We start from the raw sequence: 22,815 nt of genomic DNA, 5'->3' as shown, positions 1-22,815 counted from the left end.
CTATATTTTAACAAATTTATTTGATTAAGGCAGATTAAAATTATAACAAGAATTCAAGTAACATAAGTAATTTGCCTCCATCACCTCCTACCCCATAATAGAATTGACCTTGTGAGCGAATGTGACACCAAGTAGAATCACCTCAATGAGAAGATGGTTGGGTGGGGGTCCTCGTAGATCACTAATCACTCTACCTTTTTTGCCGTAATGCTTCAATCTTTGATTTTTATATCCCCTACACATCCCTCTAGGTACCCTAAACACTTGGAAAATTTGTTCCCACATTATCCAAAATATCATGTGTGACATCTAATCAAGATGTGCTATAAAAACCAAGCTTCCCTACATGTATCTGAGTTCAAGGATGGGTGACGTTTCCGAAGCGGGGGTAACGATTTGTTATAAGCTTCATGGGACATATATCCATTAATAAACATTTTTATTTCTAGAGTATATGAAATCATTCCCCCTTCTTATACATGTAATATACTCGATAAAAATGTGGAAAACAAATCTAAAAGAATTTCTGAGAGTTGGAAGTGAAAATTGGGTGTGATATGTCTCTTTATCGGTGGAGCTAATTTCTATAAATTTGGAATTTGTCCCTGAGAGGAGTCAACTTTCATAGTTGATCTGCTTCCTGTTCATTCTTTGAAGAAATAACATGAATGACATACAAAAAACAAAAGCAATGCAAAAGGGGAAGGTAGGGAAGGATTTTAGCTTCTATTATTTGAAGAGGATAAAATGAAACAAGAGAGATAGGTAAATAAATGCAACATAATGAATAAACCAAGATGTTTATTGAATAAATCGATGAATTTCAGGAGATGATCAGGTTGTGTCTCCTCCAAATCATGGACATGCTCAGCTTCAAACGCCTCCTCCTATTTTCTCAAGGAACAATAAAAATAATAGGAATATTAGAGAAGCTATCATAGATCCCAGATCCCCTTAGTGAAAGAAAACAAATTCAAGAAAGGAAAACCATCACAAAGGTTGAAAATACAAAACATACAAAATGAGTCATGAGGCATATTCCCTTACATTAGAAATTCTAGTTAATTAATTCAATGCCCATGTAGACAATATTTTATTTCATGGCTGGCCTCCTTCCTCTCATGTTATATATTCTGGTGGGATGGAAGTTAAAACATATTTTGATAATTCGATCAACATGAAAATATTCGAAGAAGTTTTCATGTAATAACCATGAAATTTCCATGCCAATGCATAAAAAATTTCTTACTTAGGGTATAATTTTTTGAATGTTTTTTATGTACAGGAAAAAGATAAATGTCAAGGAATTCATATAAGTTTTTTCACGATCACAAAGATGATTGTGCAAGTCTGTAAAAATGATTTTCTTCAAGGCAGTTTCTCTTTTTCTCCAATAATGTTCACACTTATAAATAACGGCTGAAAATCAAAATACTTCATCATCAAATTTTCATCCATAGATGTCACAGGAATATCTTAAATAAAGAGCATATGAGAACCTTTAACATTATAAACAAAATCAACACATCGTCTAGTATTCATATGCCTATCATAATGGTTAGTTAATTATCTTTATAATTGTCAACCATTATATAGTAGTTTATTTCCTTGATCATTTTGGTCCTTAAATGGTAACATCTTATAGTCAACCACCCATGTATTTATCCTTGACATGAAAAAACTTTGACGCCAGAATATTCCAGCGATATCTCAATTTATCTCCATTGATAGACAATAGGCGTTAGATTTTTCAGTGACCTATCATTATGCCAGGTCCAGCCAAACTGACCCAATCCACGTCACTGACCCACATGACAGGTCCAACCGACCCATATGACGGGTCTAAATGGACTCAACTGATGTGACTGGCCCATACGACTGGTCCAATTTGACTAACTTGACTGATGTGACCTACCCCTATGATAGGTCAGACCAAACCGACCAATGAAAATTCATCAAAACACAAAATTTAGGATTTTACCATAGTATAGTATACTACTCCTTAATCTTCATATCTTATAGGAGGGAGAATGAGTAGGATTATTAAATCCAATTTCTGGAGGACTTATTGTTAAGGTTGGAAATAGGATTCAACATGAATGCTACTTTGATCTCAGTGCTTTAGTTGTGCACATCTCCTATTTAGGCTATAAACCTGATTGGTTGATTGAGTGAGACCGAGGTTCAATGGGAATTGAACTTATAGGATAGAATTAGGTTATAACCCAAACCTTTATAAAAATCTGGCCTTATTTTTTCTCTGATATCCCATCTAAGTATATAATTTACATTTAGTTAATTTTGAAATCAAACTTTTAAATAACTAAATCAATATCCTCTAATGTTCATCCCAAGATATGGTGAGAATACTTGAAATAAATGATTTACTTACTGTTTTCACAAGTTTAACTTTATGAAATAAAATTTTAGTAAAAAATCAAAGTTCTAAAACAAGATAAATTAGCTTAAAATTCATTTTTTTAGTATTTTCTTCCGATGGATTTGACCCATTATCGTACTTTTCTTATAAGTAAATTACAAATATTTTGTGTAAATTATAATTCTTACCTGATAAACATAACCCAAATTTCAGGTTAATCAATATCCTTGCTATTCAAAGCTTGGGTATTAAATCCAAGGGCTGAAAAGTTAAGGCAATACTATTTCAACTCTTATTTCATGTCTTTCTATCTCATTTTGTATTTATGCACCCAAATATTGTTGGAAGCCTAGTGCATTGAATGTCTTTTATCCATTCTTTTTATACAAGAGTGAGAGAGGAAATTCCAGTTAAATCAGGATTATTGGAGAAAAATCATCATCTAACCCAAGCTTATCATATATTTTAAATTTGAATTTTTCACCTTTTCTCTAGACACATTTGCATAAAATAACCTATATGATAAGCTTTCCAATGCTGAAAACGACATCTATAAATTTGATATGTAGGCCAAGTTATAGCAAATCTAAACAAGCTCATGTTGTCACCATTCCCGCACACCATCAACCACAACTGCTGCTTAGTTTTGTGTGGATTCCTGCAACTACTGCCTGCATATTCCAAAACAAACTGATCCCACAACAACTGAGCAGACCTGAACTCAAACAATTAAACCCAAACCGATTTGAACTGATCTACTGGGTTTTTGTTTTTTTACTCTAGAATTCTAAAAAAACCAGGTAGGTTATTTAGAAATAGAATAGCTATCTTTTGAGAATTTATAAGTAGTTTAGGTTATAATGATATCATTTTCATCAAAATTAGTAGCTAAAAATACTAGAAGTCTGAAAATTATGAAAATAGTTCTTCAGAACATATACATATATTTTAAACTGAGAATGGAATTTTCCTATACTGGTTTTATATGGATTCAACTTGGTATGTGGTTAATAAATGATTTATTACTTATTTTGAATAAATCAGAAGTTTTAAATGATCCATTTTAACTCAAATTCTGGTTTATCACTTCCATTGGTAAATGGTCTTGAAATTTGTCCCAAGAGAAACAGTTCGAGTGATTCCCATTGAGCGTGTTATTCCATATGAAGTATCCAGGAATGGATCTAAGGTCCGTAACCAAAACCTCCTGTAAACGTTCTAAGCGACAGTTAAAATGTTGATGGCATACTTTATTTGGACAAAAATATGAAAGATTTTACATGATTGAAATCAACAAAATGAACATTATAATGAAATTACAATTCTATCTCTATCTCTGTCTCTATCCCAATCACAATCTTGATCTCTATCTATATCACAATCACATGTCTATCTCTATCTCTATCTCTATATCTGTGTCTATCTCTATCTCTATCTCTATCTCTATCTCAATCTCGATCTCTATCCCTTTCTCTATCTTTATCTTTAACGTTCACTCTATTTATATTTCTATCTCTATCTGTATCACTATCTCTATCTCTATCTCTATCTCTATCTTCATCTATATCTTTATCTTTAACGTTCACTCTATTTATATTTCTATCTCTATCTCTATCACTATCTCTATCTGTATCACTATCTCTATCTCTATCTCTATCTCTATCTCTATCTCTATCTTCATCTATATCTCTATCTCTATCTCTATTTCTTTCTCTATCTCAATCTCAATCTCTATCTCTATCTACACTTTAACTCTATTTACATCTCCATCTCTATCTATATCTCTACCTCTATCTCGATCTCTATCTCTATCTCTGTCTCAATCTCTACATGTATCTCTATCTCTATCTCTATCTCTATCTGTATCTCTATCTCTACATGTATCTCTATCTCTATCTCTATCTCTATCTCTGTCTGTATCTCTATCTCCTTCTGTATCTCTATCTCTATCTAAATCTCTATCTTTATCTCTGTCTCTATCTCTATCTTTTTCTCTATCTCTTTCTATATCTCTCTTGCTATCTCTATCTATATCTCTATCTCCATCTCTTTCTCTATCTCTATCGCAATCTCTTTTGTTATCTCTATTTCTATCTCTATGTCTATCTCTATCTCTATGTATATCTCTATCTCTATCTATATCTCTATCAATATCTCTATCTCTATCCCTATCTCTATCTGTAACTGTTTCTCTATCTCTATCTCTATCTCTATCTCTATCTCTATCTCTGTCTTTATCTCTATCTCTATCTCTATCTTTAGCGCTATCTGTATCTGTATCTGTCTCTCTATCTCTATCTCTACCGATATTTTTAACTCTATGTTTATCTCTATCCCTATCTTTAGCTCTATATCTATCTCCATCTCTATCTGTATGTCTATCTCTATCTCTATCTCTATCTCTATCTCTATCTCTATCTCTATCTCTATCTCTATCTCTATCTCTATCTCTATCTCTGTCTCTATCTCTATCTCTATCTCTATCTCTATCTCTATCTCTATCTCTATCTCTATCTCTATCTCTATCTCTATCTCTATCTCTATCTATATCTCTATGTTTATCTCTTTTGCTATCTATATCTCTATTACTATCTCTACCTCTGTCTTTATCTCTGTCTCCATCTTTATATCTATGTCTTTGTCTGTCTCTATCTTTATCTATATCTCTATGTTTATCTCTTTTGCTATCGATATCTCTATTACTATCTCTACCTCTGTCTTTATCTCTGTCTCCATCTTTATATCTATGTCTTTGTCTGTCTCTATCTTTATCTCTATGTCTATGTCTATCGCTATCGGTATCTTAATCTCTATCTCTATCTCTGTCTATATCTTTATCTCTATCTCTATCTCTAGCTCTATATTTATCTCTATTTCTATCTCTATCTTTATCTCTATCTCTATCTTTTTCTTGTTCTCTATCTCGATCTCTATCTCTTTTTTTCTCTTTATTTCTATATCCATTTCTATCTCTGTCTCCATCTTTATATCGATATCTTTGTCTGTCTCTATCTTTATCTCTATCTCTATCTCTATCGCTATCGCTATCTTAATCTCTATCTCTATCTCTGTCTATATCTTTATCTCTATCTCTATCTCTAGCTCTATATTTATCTCTATTTCTATCTCTATCTTTATCTCTATCTCTATCTTTTTCATTATCTCTATCTCGATCTCTATCTCTTTTTTTCTCTTTATTTCTATATCTATTTCTATCTCTGTCTCCATCTTTATATCGATGTCTTTGTCTGTCTCTATCTTTATCTCTATCTCTATCTCTATCGCTATCGCTATCTTAATCTCTATCTCTATCTCTGTCTATATCTTTATCTCTATCTCTATCTCTAGCTCTATATTTATCTCTATTTCTATCTCTATCTTTATCTCTATCTCTATCTTTTTCTTGTTCTCGATCTCGATCTCTATCTCTTTTTTTCTCTTTATTTCTATATCTATTTCTATCTCTGTCTCCATCTTTATATCGATGTCTTTGTCTGTCTCTATCTTTATCTCTATCTCTATCTCTATCGCTATCGCTATCTTAATCTCTATCTCTATCTCTGTCTATATCTTTATCTCTATCTCTATCTCTAGCTCTATATTTATCTCTATTTCTATCTCTATGTTTATCTCTATCTCTATCTTTTTCTTTATCTCTATCTCGATCTCTATCTCTTTTTTTCTCTTTATTTCTATATCCATTTCTATCTCTGTCTCCATCTTTATATCGATATCTTTGTCTGTCTCTATCTTTATCTCTATCTCTATCTCTATCGCTATCGCTATCTTAATCTCTATCTCTATCTCTGTCTATATCTTTATCTCTATCTCTATCTCTAGCTCTATATTTATCTCTATTTCTATCTCTATCTTTATCTCTATCTCTATCTTTTTCTTGTTCTCTATCTCGATCTCTATCTCTTTTTTTCTCTTTATTTCTATATCCATTTCTATCTCTGTCTCCATCTTTATATCGATATCTTTGTCTGTCTCTATCTTTATCTCTATCTCTATCTCTATCGCTATCGCTATCTTAATCTCTATCTCTATCTCTGTCTATATCTTTATCTCTATCTCTATCTCTAGCTCTATATTTATCTCTATTTCTATCTCTATCTTTATCTCTATCTCTATCTTTTTCTTGTTCTCTATCTCGATCTCTATCTCTTTTTTTCTCTTTATTTCTATATCTATTTCTATCTCTGTCTCCATCTTTATATCGATGTCTTTGTCTGTCTCTATCTTTATCTCTATCTCTATCTCTATCGCTATCGCTATCTTAATCTCTATCTCTATCTCTGTCTATATCTTTATCTCTATCTCTATCTCTAGCTCTATATTTATCTCTATTTCTATCTCTATGTTTATCTCTATCTCTATCTTTTTCTTTATCTCTATCTCGATCTCTATCTCTTTTTTTCTCTTTATTTCTATATCTATTTCTATCTCTGTCTCCATCTTTATATCGATATCTTTGTCTGTCTCTATCTTTATCTCTATCTCTATCTCTATCGCTATCGCTATCTTAATCTCTATCTCTATCTCTGTCTATATCTTTATCTCTATCTCTATCTCTATCTCTATATTTATCTCTATTTCTATCTCTATCTTTATCTCTATCTCTATCTTTTTCTTGTTCTCTATCTCGATCTCTATCTCTTTTTTTTCTTTATTTCTATATCTATTTCTATCTCTGTCTCCATCTTTATATCGATGTCTTTGTCTGTCTCTATCTTTATCTCTATCTCTATCTCTATCGCTATCGGTATCTTAATCTCTATCTCTATCTCTGTCTATATCTTTATCTCTATCTCTATCTCTAGCTCTATATTTATCTCTATTTCTATCTCTATCTTTATCTCTATCTCTATCTTTTTCTTGTTCTCTATCTCGATCTCTATCTCTTTTTTTCTCTTTATTTCTATATCTATTTCTATCTCTGTCTCCATCTTTATATCGATATCTTTGTCTGTCTCTATCTTTATCTCTATCTCTATCTCTATCGCTATCGCTATCTTAATCTCTATCTCTATCTCTGTCTATATCTTTATCTCTATCTCTATCTCTATCTCTATATTTATCTCTATTTCTATCTCTATCTTTATCTCTATCTCTATCTTTTTCTTGTTCTCTATCTCGATCTCTATCTCTTTTTTTTCTTTATTTCTATATCTATTTCTATCTCTGTCTCCATCTTTATATCGATGTCTTTGTCTGTCTCTATCTTTATCTCTATCTCTATCTCTATCGCTATCGCTATCTTAATCTCTATCTCTATCTCTGTCTATATCTTTATCTCTATCTCTATCTCTAGCTCTATATTTATCTCTATTTCTATCTCTATCTTTATCTCTATCTCTATCTTTTTCTTTATCTCTATCTCGATCTCTATCTCTTTTTTTCTCTTTATTTCTATATCTATTTCTATCTCTATCTCTAGCTTTATCTGTATCTTTATCTCTAACTTTTTCTCTATATATATCTCTAATGTAATGCAATGTGTACCAGAATTAGGGGCGTGCATTACAACACAAGGAGGATGACGACTTTCTAAATTGACAATTATGAAAACGCAGGTATTTTGAGAAAACTCTTGAATGTGTGATAAGTAACACAGGGATATAGATGAACAATCCAATGGATTGTCGAGAGAAAAGGGTGATCATGATAGACTCTCAATGACGCGCAAAATCACTTGAACGCTTATGACGAAAGAAGCATTTTACGGCTCAAGAATGCTCACACTTTCGTTATCAGGAATCTAATCTTCTATCTTCAAGAAATATCCTACATCTCGACGAAAGTGGCTATCCTATTCAATCAGTTTTGAATTAAAACGTGGCAGAGGAAATGATAGGGGTAGATGGCACTGTAAAAGGTAATAATACTGAATGAGGAGAGCGAGATGAACCTGGCCTTCGGGAGGCGAGTTGATATGATCCTTCCTTAGCAGCGTACTGGAGCGGATGAATTCAGGAGCAGGATGGTTGCGGGATTGCCTGGCATGCTGTGGGGCGGACGGATGATAGTGCCAACAACACTAAGGCAGAATGATCGGGTTGGCACACAGAAGCACGCAGACGTGCGCGCAGATTGGCGTAGGCGGGCGCACAGCTTGTGCGCAGGTGTGCGCTCAAAAATGCACGGGTGTCGCGTGGTGAAGGCAATTGCGAGAGAAATGTCGAACACACGGACGAGACGCGGTGGTGATCAACTGGCAGGGCGGGAGCGTGTGGGTGGACGCGAGGCGCGGCACGGCTGGGAGGTTAAATTCCATGTGATAAATGATAAAAAATCAGAAATAATAATAAAATAAATAGTAATGCCCCTAGTATATTTCAACGGCTAATGAATGAAGTACGTCACCCTTTCATTTAGATGTATGCCATCATATACTTTGAAGATATTCTAATTTACAGCCATGATCTGATTAACCATCTTGGACACTTGTGAGAGGTGTGCGCCACTGTACGTCAGGAAGAGCTCTATGCACATCCCAAAAGGTGCAGTTTTTTTAGTACCAATGTTTCTTTCTTACGATTTATATGATTCACACAAGGTGTAGCCGTCGATCAGGCTAAGGTTGATGCCATCACGGCATCCAAAGTTTTATGAGATTAGCAACCTTCTACAGAAGGTTTGTACCTAAATTTAGTGGTGTCACCTTAGCTATTATCGATCTAATCGGGAAGGATAATTTCAAATGGAGACCAGCAGCTGATAAAGCTTTTGAACATATTAAAAAACTTATGATCCAAGCTCCCGTATTAGAACTACCCAACTTCTCAATGGTTTTCGAGGACGCTTGTGACGCTTCTTTCGTCGACATTGGAGGAGTTCTTAGCCAAGAGGGGCACCCCATTAAATATTTCAGTGAAACGTTAAAACGACACTCGAAAATGATACGATAATTATGATGGGAATTTTATGCCCGAGTAAACTCCCTTCGCCATTGGCGCCACAATCTCCTACCTAAGGAATTCGTCATATACTCAGACCACAGTGCGCTACGCCATTTACATGATCAAAAGAAAGTAAGTGACCGACATGATCGCTGGATCGCTTACCTACAAGATTTTACTTTTGTTATCTGCCATAAGAAAGGAAAATACAATACCGTGGCGAATGCAATGAGTAGGCGACCGCTAGTCCTAAACATGATGAAGACCCAAGTACTCGGATTTGAAATATTACAAGAAGAATATCCTGATTATCCCATTTTTGGAAAGATATTTCAAGCTGTCACAAGCAAAACTAGCACTAAGCTAAGAGATTATTACATATCTGATGGCTACCTTTTCAACAACAAATGACTTTGCATTCTCCATGCCTCACTCCATGATTTCTTTATTTGGGAAATCATGAAGTGGACATTTCGGAGTAAATAAGACCTCTCAAGCCCTTGAATATCAATTCTTTTGGCCTTCCCAAAAATAGGTTGTGGGAAAGATCATATCTCGGTGTCTTACATGTTCACGGGCCAAGTTAACCAAACAGAATGCGGGGTTATATACTACTCTATGATGGCGCATGCCATCAAAGATCGTCGATGATGTCGTCCGCGCCGCCCGCCACCATCGTCGAAGATTAGGTGATAAATACTCGATTATCATTTTTTGTTTTCATCGTTATTTCTCTCGTGTTTTATGTTTTCCCGTCTTGTCATTGTGTTTTCGTCACGTTCGCGACTCGTCTCGTACGCCCTCCATCATTGTCACGGCAAGGGGTCCTTAGCCATTTTGGACCCCCTCCCTTGTGCCTTGTCCCTTTATTTTCTTTTCCCTTTAATTTTAATTTTCCCCTTTTATCTTTTAACGAGGGTGCGCATTATATAAGGGCCCCCTTAATGGACCCTTCTTCGCCCCCTACCCCCTTGTTGACCCAATTTGGGGCCCCTTTGACCTCTCCCCTTTATTAGGGAAGATGGGCGCCCTAATCATTCAGACTAGGAGAATTAAGTACTGTTTTTTCTTCATCTTCGTCTCACGCCCTTCGTTCAGAGAAGAACACGACGGAAACACTGGACGGGAAGAAGAGGAAGGAGGAAGGAAGAAGGAGGGGGAAGGAGGCAGCGGAAGGAGAATTGGGGAGGAACGTGGAATAGAGGGGAAGGAAGAGTTTCAAATTGACTTTCCCCTCTCTCGCTCATCCTTCCCATTCCCATGTTCGACGCCCAATTTGGGGAGGTCGTGCCACCTTATCCTCCATTGCTGTGAAGGGCGTCCTACGGACCTGCAAGGAAAAATGGACGGCAATAGAGCAGAAGAACGGTGAAGAAGAGAGGAGAAGAGGGTCAGGCAAGCTCCATCGCCCCCATCCTCTCAATTCTTTGTGTCCCCATTTCTCAGTGATGGCAAGCAAAGTTTCCGCCGTCGCTGTGAATTCCGTCGTGGAAATCGCAGAAAGAAATGGGAAAAGCTGATCGGGAAGATAAGGAACGGGAAGACGGGAATAGACTCTTAATATTCTCCGTCTCCTTCCCTAGAGTTAATATACCCCTTTGTATCACCTAGAGCATGAGGTAAAGCTTCGCACCCCAAAGGCTGGCACCTTGATCAATCCAATTTGGTGGATGCATTCAGAAAAAATTTAAGGCTAATTTAAAGTTACTTTCTCCACATTATTTCCATTTTAATGATAAATTACATTTTTATGGATTAATTGGACCATTGTGTTCCAAGTACTCTTTATATTATGGTATTTACATGACTTACATGACATTATAATTTTCCGCGGTATCATAGGGGTTGGCGCTTAATTCTTCTTAAAAGTGTATTATTTTATCTTCGACATGTTTGAACGTAAATTTGTATAAATAATTAAATAAGGGACTGAAAAACATGGGTTATGGCTGCAAAACCCATCGGTGAAACCAGCTAGGCATAATAGTGCTCAAGCCAACGGGGACCCACTGAACAGATAGTGCTGAAGCCACCTGATTAGCACCAACATGCAAACATAGGTAAGGCAGCAGCATAACGTAACTCCTAAAACTGATCCCAAATGAACAATCACAAGGTAGGCCACAAAGAAGGTCCATTACAAAGAGTTCATAGCCCACACACACACGTTGAGGAAGGGTGTTATTTGATTCAGTAATTTATAATGACCTGAATTTATGTAGAAGCAAAGTTCTTAATTCCTTTCATAGGTGATTGATATTTTTACTGTTTCTAAGTCACAGGCATGTCGGAGAAACATGAAAACGTGATGGATTGAGGCCCAATGGGCTGGAACCTTATTAAAATGAAAAAATAAAAATTTGGACTGAGATTGAAGCCTGTATGGCCTAAAGCCAACATCATAACAAGCCATTTTAAAGTTAGAACATAGGATGACCTGATTTGAATAAATGACGTGGCAGGCCCGTTGGGCTACAATCCATCACTTTTTCTTGTTTCTCCGACCGGCATGTGACTTAAAAAATACCAAAACTTACCTATAATTATAATTTATTAAGATAATAAAATTCCCTTACTCTCAATCAATACATATAATTATCTCTTATTTAATCTTATTAATCATTATCCTCTAGCTCTCCCTCTTTACGTACTTTATTATACACCACAAAAAACATAATCTATTTTCTCCCTATCACTTTAGATTTTGAACCCCTATCATATGTAAGATATATCCTCACTCCATTAGTATGTATATAATTAGTTTCTTCTTCCTCTCTTTATTATTTTATTCATGTCAATTGTTATTATTCCTATTATATTTTATTAAAAATAAACACCCTATTCACTATCCCCCTATTTTATATATAACTTAAATATTAATTAAAAAAATAATTATAAAAAATCTAGACCTACGTTATTATTGATGAAAAGTCAAAAATAAAATTTTTCCCTGTATAATTTAATGTATCATTCATGAGAATACTGATACGCCTAAAAAATGCGCGTAAATATGTCATTGATTTGGCGTTTAGACTTATACAATAAAATTGATAATTTCCCTTAATCACTAAATATAGAATATAGAGCAAGCAAGGGTTCGAACCACAGGGAGGCAACAAATAAGAATTTTAATCCAATTTCAATGAATTAATTCAAAGATTAATTAATTTTGCAATTAATAAATCTTAACTACGCTTAATAATGTTTTTAATTAATCAAAATCTAGTCAAACTTACTTGTGATTTTAAATATTTCGGTCAGAAAGCTCAAGATAGAAGTATTTCAATGATAAGATCAGATTAATTCGGATTATTAATTTCCCAATTATTATAAAATTTCATGACTACTTTTATGAATTAAAATTGGGATTTTTAAATAATCAAGAAAGGGATTTTTAAATTGGACTTCAAGATGGATGAATTTTCGAATCAAATTTTATTTTTAGGTTTTTATATATTCAATTAAATTCCTAAACAATAAAAATCGAAATCTAGAGACAGAAACTAGACAAATTAACATAGAGAGAGAAAGTGAATAATTTAGGGAAAAGATGAAATCCGACCCTAAATTAAAAATCTAATGATGCAGAAATGTTCTAATTTGATGTATAATTGAAGATCAAAAATTAGATCTTGAATCAGAATCAAAATGCAGTGCTAATTTCATTCATAACCAACTTCTAGGGCATGTACATTTCGCCCATGCCTCGGCGTTTTAGAATTGTTCAAGAAGAAGATTGAAATACAAATAAGAAACTTAAAAGTTTGAGTGCAGAATCAAGAAATGTTGACTTCCAAAGCATCCCTTGTGTCCTTCCTGGCCAAATCCTTAGAGAGAGCGTAGAAAAGTCATCTTCGCCCATTTCCAGACCTCTATTTAAAGATCCAACCATCTGGATTGTAGAGGGAGAAAGGACAAACCTACCCTCAAAATTTCAGCCCAATCGGACATCTAGATCTCTAAATACCGTTATTTTACTATTGATAAATCTAGACCGTCGGATTTAATTTATCTTTCATCCAACAAGTTCGGAAATGGCATCTTCTGATTGGCTGCCACATTATTTCCTCGTTTTCCCACGTCTGGGATTTCGATCTGAAACGTGGTTGTCCGCGTCCGCCGCCACAATCATTGGAGATTATTCTTTCTTTTTAAATGGCCAGGAAAAAGCAACGTCGCCTCTTTTATTTTTTTCTAAAAACAAAAGCACAAAAGGACAAGGTAAGCCGCAATATCTGACTATTTCAACCCACGTGTGCGTCGATTGTTGCGTGCATTGAATGCAAGTGGCGAATCGATTCACGTGCAAATTCAAGCACGTGTGTCAGTTGACGCGTGCATTTAATGCACGTGGCTAACCGACATGGTAGGTATATATAAAAAAACAGAAATCAAAACGTACCTTTTTTTATTTCCGCCGACACACCGTTTTCTTTGACTTTTCTAGCTAATAATAGTCTCATTATGGCATCGCGATTTGAGATGCCATGATGAGCTAATAATGCCCTTTCTTCATATATAAAAAAATGCATCCACGTATTTGCCCGAATTTTGGGTGAATAACGTGGATGCCCCCCTTTATATTTTATTATATAAAAAAATAAAATAAATAGCATATGTATTATTTAAACAAATAAAAATCATTTCTTGGCTATATAATGTTCAAAACATTATATAAAAATATAGAAAAAACTCTAGAAAATTAGGAAAGCACTTACCAACCTTTAGCCAAGTATTTAAAGCCTGTAAAAAATATTTCTTCACTGAAATGAGGTTAGATTCCATGTAAAAAATGATAAGAAAATCAGAAATAATTGTAAAATCAAAGTGTAAGTGATTTATCTTCATTTTAATTTGATAACATGCAATTAAAGTCATTAAAACACATAAATATAATGTAAAATTCATTAATTAATCATGTTAATTTGGAAGTTATCAAATACTAGAAATAAATTGTGTCACCCTGAGTACTGACGAGTTCTAATATTTATAATAATAACATTAATATTAGTATAAAAAATATTTTATCTTATAGATATGTCAATCCCAACTTTCTCAATTTCTTCCTAACTCCAATTATTACTTAGGATTGTATATCATCGTAATTTCTACCTAACCCTTAATAATTGTTTCCGCTTAAAGTTTATCTTCTCACCTTTCATTCTCTTCATTATTGTCATCTTATCCCTTCTTTTATTATATTATATAAATAATTTACCTCATTATCCATATTATCCTTTATTTTTCTCAATCCTAACTCAATGATTAGATCTCTCCTTAAAGGCCATTCCATGTGGAGGAGACCTTATTTACCACAACACATGTCTTAGTAAGTTTAGATTAATACAAATTTATTTAATTCAGGAAAGTTATAATGTTAGTCACACTAATACTAACACCATTATATGTCCTAATCACAATAAAACCCATCGATTAAGTAAAATTGATCTTTGATTGATTCACACTAGATATTTCAAATAATTAATTAATAAGGTTAAGCCAATAAAGGTTATTAGGCTATTAGAGTAATGAACAAGGCTAATAGAAGACTCCAAAGGGCCACACACATCCGAAGATATTTATAAAATTTAGATTTTTTATGAAAACTTATTATTTAATAAAATGAGAAAAATCCTTGACGTTCTGTTATAAAGTTAGAAGGAAGCATATTTCATGCATACTACATATTTTTACTCAAGAAACACCAATAACTGAAGTACGCATGATCATTGTTAAATTATTTTAATCACTAACCCTACTAAAAACATGCATACTAATAGGCAAACGACAAGCATATTATAACAACTTTCTCAATAAAATATTCTTAATTCAAAATGATCATTCTAAAAAAGTAGATAAGTACTCATTGATGTGATTTTAAAATTATCTTGTTTTGTAGTACATCTACATATTTTCTTATTGCAATCATATGAAATAATTTCTCTTTCGCCAAAATATATCTCAAGTAAATCAGGATAGAAATGATGGATATTATGTCAAGCCAATCAAAATATCATATTTTTACTTAAATTCATTGAATGAACTATTACACCATAAGCTTATTGAACAAAATATTATGTTCATTATAATTCAAGTGTGATGTTTATAATGAAGTCTATGAATATGTGCAATGACATAGTGAATTATGATGAAATCATAATACAGTGATCACTAGTCTTTGAACATATATTCTAAATATTGATATTTAATGGATAGTTCAGACGGACATCAAATTGTCTAGATAGAATAGCACTAGTTGATCCTTCTTATACAATAAGTATAGCTGATCCTATGGCTATTAGTGTGGCGATACCAAGGAAAGATAATAGGTGCTCTTTGGAGAAAAAGTTCACTTAATTGATATGTCAAAATCCCTGAATGGTATTGTACCTAAACATCAATCAGGTTGATTCATGTCGTGGCTGTATAAGTGATCCACTCTCATGAGATACCAAAGACATCTCGAGAATGGACGATTACATTTTGACTATGATTTACGAGCCCCTAATCGAGGATTCAAACAAATCATAGCTCAAATGTAGTAAGAAGCTCACCGAGATGATTCAGTGGTCAAGATGGGATCATCCGCCCTTGGTATAAAAGTAGATTGACATAAGGAGGACAATGCATAAAATCTCTGGCCATGGTAGTGAGAATATTGGAGTTCTCAAATGATCCATGTTATGTATCCGTACTAACCGAGTGACGGATTAGAATTTGACGATAAACCATACCCTAAGTCGTTCGAGAGTTTTGTACGGATGATGGATTATACATATACGGTAACCATTGATGGTAAAGGTTTCATGAGAGAGTTAAACATTACTCGGTAACTTCTTGAGCATGAGATGTAGCTTCGCACCCCACGGGCTAGAAACTTAATATATCTATTGGGTTAAATCGATCCTTGTTTAATTAATCTATATGTTGATATAGTTAATTATTAAGGTTGGCCAATAATTGTCATTGGGCCACTAAAGTTGTTAACTAGAAGGATACATGGGCCTAGAGGGTCATAAGGTCATAACGCATTGGCAGATATATTTTATTTTGTAGGGTTTTTTGAGAAAAACTTAAGTAAAATAGTAATAGGGAAGGGGCACTCATTTCAAGCACCCATGCCAGCTAGATTTCAGAGTGCATCCCTTTCTCCACTCTCTTTTATAATCATCCAAATAGAGTGTCTTCACGGTCAAAAGATTTTCTATATTTTCAATAAGAATCGAAGAAGAAGACATGGAGATACAAGCTTTAGTGATCCGTGGATACTTCTAGAAGCTGGACGCGTGAACGGCTTCAGAACAATCACAAAGTGGAAAAGTCAAGGGTGGAACAAGTTCCCCACTAGGTACATTGGATGTTTGTTTTAAAGATCAATTACGAATTGATTACCACACTTCCACATCTATGGAATCGTGTTTTCCACAGATGAACCAAGGCATACAATCCAACACTATATCTAAATATCAATCATATTGATTCACGTCTGAGTTTTATAAGTGGTCCACTGATTTGAGACACGAAGGATATATCATGAATGAATAACTATATTTTGACTAGAACTTATGAGTCTTAAACCACGGGATTTTAAATAGATTTTTGCTAAAAGGTTTTATTATGTGGTCAAGACAAGATCATTTGTCATCGATATATGAGAAATTGACTCAAGAAAGAGGAGGCAGCTAAATCCCTGGTCAAGGTGGTAAGGATTCTTAGAAGACATTCTTCAATGATCCGTGTCATGCATCAGTACTAATTGAATGACGGATTATGGTTTGATGATCAACCATACCGTAAGTCATAAGGGAGACTCACGCAAATAGATTATCATACATGTATGGTAACCGAAAATGGAAAAGATTCCATAAGAAAGTTCAAGGACTACTCTATATGCTTTAGAGCATGAGGTGTATCTTGGTACCCCACGAGTAGGAAACGTAGCCTATCGATTGTGTTATACGAATCATAAATTAGTCAATTTAATGTTAATATAGTCAATTTATAAGGTTGGTCAATAAATGTTATTATTTTAATCAAGTCATTGGTTAGAATGATATATGGGCATAGAGGGTCACACGCATGACTTAAATGACATTGGAAAGTACTTTATCGGGTAGATTTTTATGAAAAATCCTTAATGACTATAAATTAAGGGGGGCCACCCATTTTAGGTGCCTAGGTAAGTCATATTTGGATACCCCCATTTTCTTCTTTCTTTTTATTCTCCACTAATTCCACAAGTCCTTCATCATAAAAATGTTCACAATAAAGTCAAGGAGTGGTAAAGAAGGAGAGGACATTCAGTAATCTTCTAGTCGCATGGATACCATCGGAGGCTGAATAATTGATCACCTTGAAGAAACTCACCTAGGAAGCAAGCCAAGGGTAGAAAAAGTTCCCCAAAATATATTGAATACATTACATGTTTTAGGGACAATTTATGAAAAGTTGATATTATACCAAACTATCAATCAAGTTTATTTACCTCATAGATGTGGAAGTGGTCCTTTGACTTGAGACACCAAAGACTTGTTGCGAATGAAAGGTTGTGATTTCATTATGACCAATAAGTTCCTGATCCACAAATTTTAAACAATCTTAGTTTGGGTGGAATGAGAAGTTCATGAAGCTGATTGAGTGCACAAGATGGCATCATCTGCCCTTTATAGGAGACAGCCCAAAGAAGATGATATGATGAAGTCCTTGGAAAACGTATATGCTAACAAATGACGTACAAGTTCTATGAGTGATTCGAAGAATGCCCCTTTATATCTTCAAGAGCACGAGGTATAAATTCAAGCTCTAGGAGCTAAGACTCAACCCATCAATTAGATTAAATTAATCCACCATTATTAATCTATATGATGATATATTTAATTAATTTAGCAGGCCAATAAAAGCCATTGAGCCACTAAGTCATTTACTAGACTAATGCATCATTTTAGAGGCTCTCACACAGAGGACCTTTTGGAAATCAAAAGATATGTTTCAAGTTTGGGGAGTTTATGAAAAATACGCACTCAATATATATGGGGGATGGCCCTACACAAAATTCACCTAGGTGAAACATGATCACTGCTCTTTCACTTCTTCTCCATTCTCCCCATTGCTAATTTCCTTTTCTAATATGATAGGGACAACATTATGATGGAGATAGAGTGTGATTCTAGCTTGTCATAGTGAAGGATGAGATTTAATGAGTTGAGGGTCACACGGCTACCTCTAGATGCTACACACACAAGCAAGTTGACATGTCTCACTTTAGGATCAAAGAAATCATGAATACAATTTGTGCCCAAGTGATTCAGCCCTACCCCATCCAAGTAGGGCATGTCTCACTTTCGAGTCGATGATCTGATACTAATAGGATGTCAAACATCGACGGTGTCATCGTTCTACGAGTAATTCCCTAACAAGAATCTAACTACGTGAATGCAAATGACCTGGGTGGAGTGTACATGCAGATCCGACTTGTGGGAATTCACTGAGTTCCGAGCTCCAGGGCGAGTGACCCATGACGGATGACGATGACTGTCTGAGCCTCATCGGAGTGACGACGATGACTAGGGTGTCGAACAGGATAATTCCATTAGTTCCACACCTAAGAAATCACTCATGACGTAGTTTTCTCGATAACTTCTCTCACCCCTAATTAACCTTGCTCTGTGGAGCACAATTAAAAATATACTGAAGATGGTAATATAATTGGTGAGCAAGGGGACGACATACCTTCTCAGTGGCGTCGCTCATCATTTTGGTCTTTGTCGATGTGAGTTGCGGTGCGGGTCGATGTGGTGAGATTAGGAGTACATGAAGAAGTGATGTAGGGCTCGACAGCAAACGACGATGCGACACTGGAGAGGAACGATGGGGTGGAAGATGTAGTCGAAGTGGAGAGACACGCGGCGGCGAGACGGCTCAAGAGTGAAGGCTGGGCTCGGCAGGCACGATGTAATAAAGGTCAGAGCGAGCGGAGACTGGCAGCAGTTGTGAGCAACGGCTGGGCACACAGAAGTGCCATAGGGTTGGTTTGGCTTGGAGTTACCACGATGGTAAGCTCAAATTATGGGGTTTTTACTAGTTTTTTACTAATTAGTCGTGTGAGTATTTGAGCTAATCAAAAATAAAAATTAACCTCACAGCCTTAGGGTGAGTAAGGTGTCGATCCACAAGGAGCAGATAAGAAAATAGTAATTCTTTTTTTAATTTAATTTATGTTATCAATTCCTATCAGTTATCCTAACCAGCAAGTTGAAGATCTTCAGTAAATTAGGTAGAATATTCTTCAGTCATTCTTTTAGTTATCTCACTGTAAAAACCAGTTTAGATTGACTTTCAACTTATGGAATTGGGAGAATTTCTTCAGAAGAATTTCTTACACGTAGTTTGTGCTCAGTTACAGGCCTACGCCTATAAGTGTGAGCGATAGCTACTCTTGCGCGCAGCCTCTTTGGCTGCGCGTGGTGCGCTACGCATAGAACTGCGCCGCCTGCGGGCAGCGCGCAGCACTTTGTGTGCAAAGGCATGCCTGATGGCAGCTCACAGCCTTAGTGTGCGGGGGCTGTGCGCGCCTGATGGCAGCGCACGGCCTCTGTCCGCGGGGGCTGTGCGTGCCTGATGGCAACGCGCGGCCTCTGTTCGCGGGGGCTGCGCGCGCCTGATGGCAACGCGCGGTCTTTGTGGGCAGAGGGTGTGCGGGCCTGATGGCAGCGCGTGGCCGTTGTGGGCAGAAGGTGTGCGAGCCTGCTGGATGCGCGCAGCACCCTATGCGTAGAGGCTATGTTCTGCTGCTAATCCTTGGTTATGGGGATGAACTGTGAGCTAGATACACTAGACGGATGGACGATTTGAAAGGCAATGAGAAGAAGACACGATTTGAACAAACAACAAACTTGAAATCAACTTTGAATGATGAACAATTTCGTCTGGAAACGTTGGAAAACACTACTTGGTACCTTCCAACCCAACTTCAATTGTCTTAGAAGGGAGAATGTCTGAAACCAGAACAATCACACCAACCTGGTGTCACAACCCTTCCGGCGAAGTGATGATCGTCTTGCTCTGGTTATGTCTCAGCTTGCTTCTCTCCCAGATCCAATGCTCATCAGCCCTTGGAGGGTCTGCAGAACTCCTCTTCTCCAAGCCCTAACCTGTTTAGACAGAAATTCTGGATAGCCCCCAAATGGCTCTTTGAAGGATTATTTATAGGTTCCTCCCTTGAGCTTCTCGAGTCTTTTTAGGGCTTCTTCATGTAAGTTTTTTCAAGTCTTGATTAATGAGGTGCCTTCATTGTATTTTATCCACATCTAAACTCATTGAGATGAAAGGTGAGATCCAATCCACTTGATTCTCTGAACCAAGTGGGGTTAGTAAATATGGAAATAATACATGCAAATAATGGTAAATATGGAATCAATGTATGCAAATGATGCTCTAATTACTGGAAAATCCCTGATTATTTTATGACATAATTAGAGTCATCAAATACCCCCCAACTTGGATCATTACTAGTCCCTTGGTAATGAAACATGAGTAAGAATAAATGATGATCACTAGTTGACTCCTCGTTTTTGATAGTTTTGATTCTTTTTCTCATCAAGGAATGTCTTTGTCAATTGAACATGGCCAGCAAAGGGAAATTCCCAAGGGTCTATGTTAGCCTTAACCCAAAACTAAGTGCACTTCTGATCTATCATATGAGGTAAGGTCGAGTTAACACCCCAAGCGCATTACTGAACAAGGCGTAGAGAGCGGTGCTAATGCTGGCTCAGTACTAATGGCTATAATACAATCGGCTCAAACACATGGGAGAGAGCTTTTCCACTTTTTTTTTAAGTTCACTTTTGCTGCATGTTGGTCATATTTGATGACAATCAACTTTGCTTTCTAAGATTCAAGCTTCAAGCTTGTAGTACTTGACGCAGCTTCTTTACTTGCATTTCGCGGCACTTATCCACTACCCATGTGCTGTCCTTAGTAGATCCGCAGCTTATTCCCCCTAAAAGGTTTTGTATCCCTCTTGGTTCAGGGAGCTTCACTCACATCAATAAGTAATAATTCCGTTGAGCCAACACTAGCCTACCCTCCACTAAAGCTAAGGTTTCATGCATGTAAGTGTTAACTCAACCTGAGGTGGGTGACAAAATGAGAGAAGTATGATGCTAAGATTCGTGAATTTCAGCTAGTATGAACATCCGTACACTTAGCTAGGCTTAATTCACCTTGGGTATCCTTAGCTGGGAAGTCTTTCAACTCCACTCACCCTTGAAAAGGATTTGGATGTCACATTTATCATTGCTTGAATGTCCCCTAAGATCATCAAATATCCTTGGTTTGATGCAAAAAAAATAAAAATTTTCATTGATGTCGAAAACCTTTTTCATGAGACTCCCCCCTTGTTAAAAAGTGGCATGTTCGTACATGACAGTAAGTAAAAACTGAAACAAGGAGTGAACAAAGCTAGTAAGAAAAAACAAACCAAGGAATGGAGATCGTTGAAATGACAGAGTTAAGTCCAACTGGCGACTTGTCTTATCCATATTGTGGTTGGCTAGGGCTTGGAGAGGCGATGCTGTGACTTAACAAAGAAAACAAAAACAAAACAAAACGCAAGAGAAAGAAAACAAGAAAACAGAAACAAACTTAATTCTTAGACCATGCTACTATCATTGAAAGGCTTTTCTAGAGAGATGTTAATAGGTCCATGCAAATCCTCATCCTGTAAATACGGCTTGAGTCTTTGTCCATTAACTGTGAAGCGTTTTTGAGATTGGTGATATAAAATCATGACTGCTCCATTTTCAAAGACTTCTTGTAAAATGAAGGGGCCATCCCACCTAGTTTTCAACTTGCCAGGAAATAGTTTTAACCTCGAATTGTAAAGCCAAACTTTTTGATTCTCTACAAATATCCTTCTCCTCAGACTTTTATCATGAAATGTTTTCATTTTGGCTTTATAGATTTTTGAATTCTCATAGGCTTCGTTCCTGAGTTCTTCCAACTCATGCAATTGAAGAATTCTTTACTTGCCTGCTTGATCTAAAGCTAAATTGAGTTTCCTAACTGCCCATAGAGCCCTGTGTTCTAATTCCAAGGGTAGGTGGCAGGCTTTCCCAAAAATTAGTCGAAATGGGGACATTCTGAGAGGGGTTTTGTAGGCTGTCCTATAGGCCCATAATGCCTCGTCTAGTTTCTTAGACCAATCTTTCCCATCAGGACGCACTATTTTCCTTAAGATTTTCTTGACTTCTCTATTGCACAATTCGACTTGACCATTAGCTTGGGGATGATAAGGGGTAGTGACTCGATGATAGACACCAAATTTCTTTAGGAGAGTTCTCAAAATGTAATTGGTGAAGTGAGAACCTACATCACTAAGTATAGCTCTTGGACATCCATATCGATAAAAAATATTTTTTTCTATGAAATCAGTCACTACTTTGCTATCATTGGTCTTAGTAGGGGTGGCTTCTACCCATTTGGATACATAATCGACCGCCATCAGAATGTACTCATACCCGTGAGAGTTTGGAA

Source organism: Wolffia australiana, chromosome 2, assembly GCF_029677425.1.
Source record: "Wolffia australiana isolate 7733 chromosome 2, ASM2967742v1".
Lineage (NCBI taxonomy): Eukaryota > Viridiplantae > Streptophyta > Magnoliopsida > Alismatales > Araceae > Wolffia > Wolffia australiana.
The sequence above is the reverse complement of the archived record's forward strand: the minus strand, read 5'-3'. Positions refer to the sequence as shown.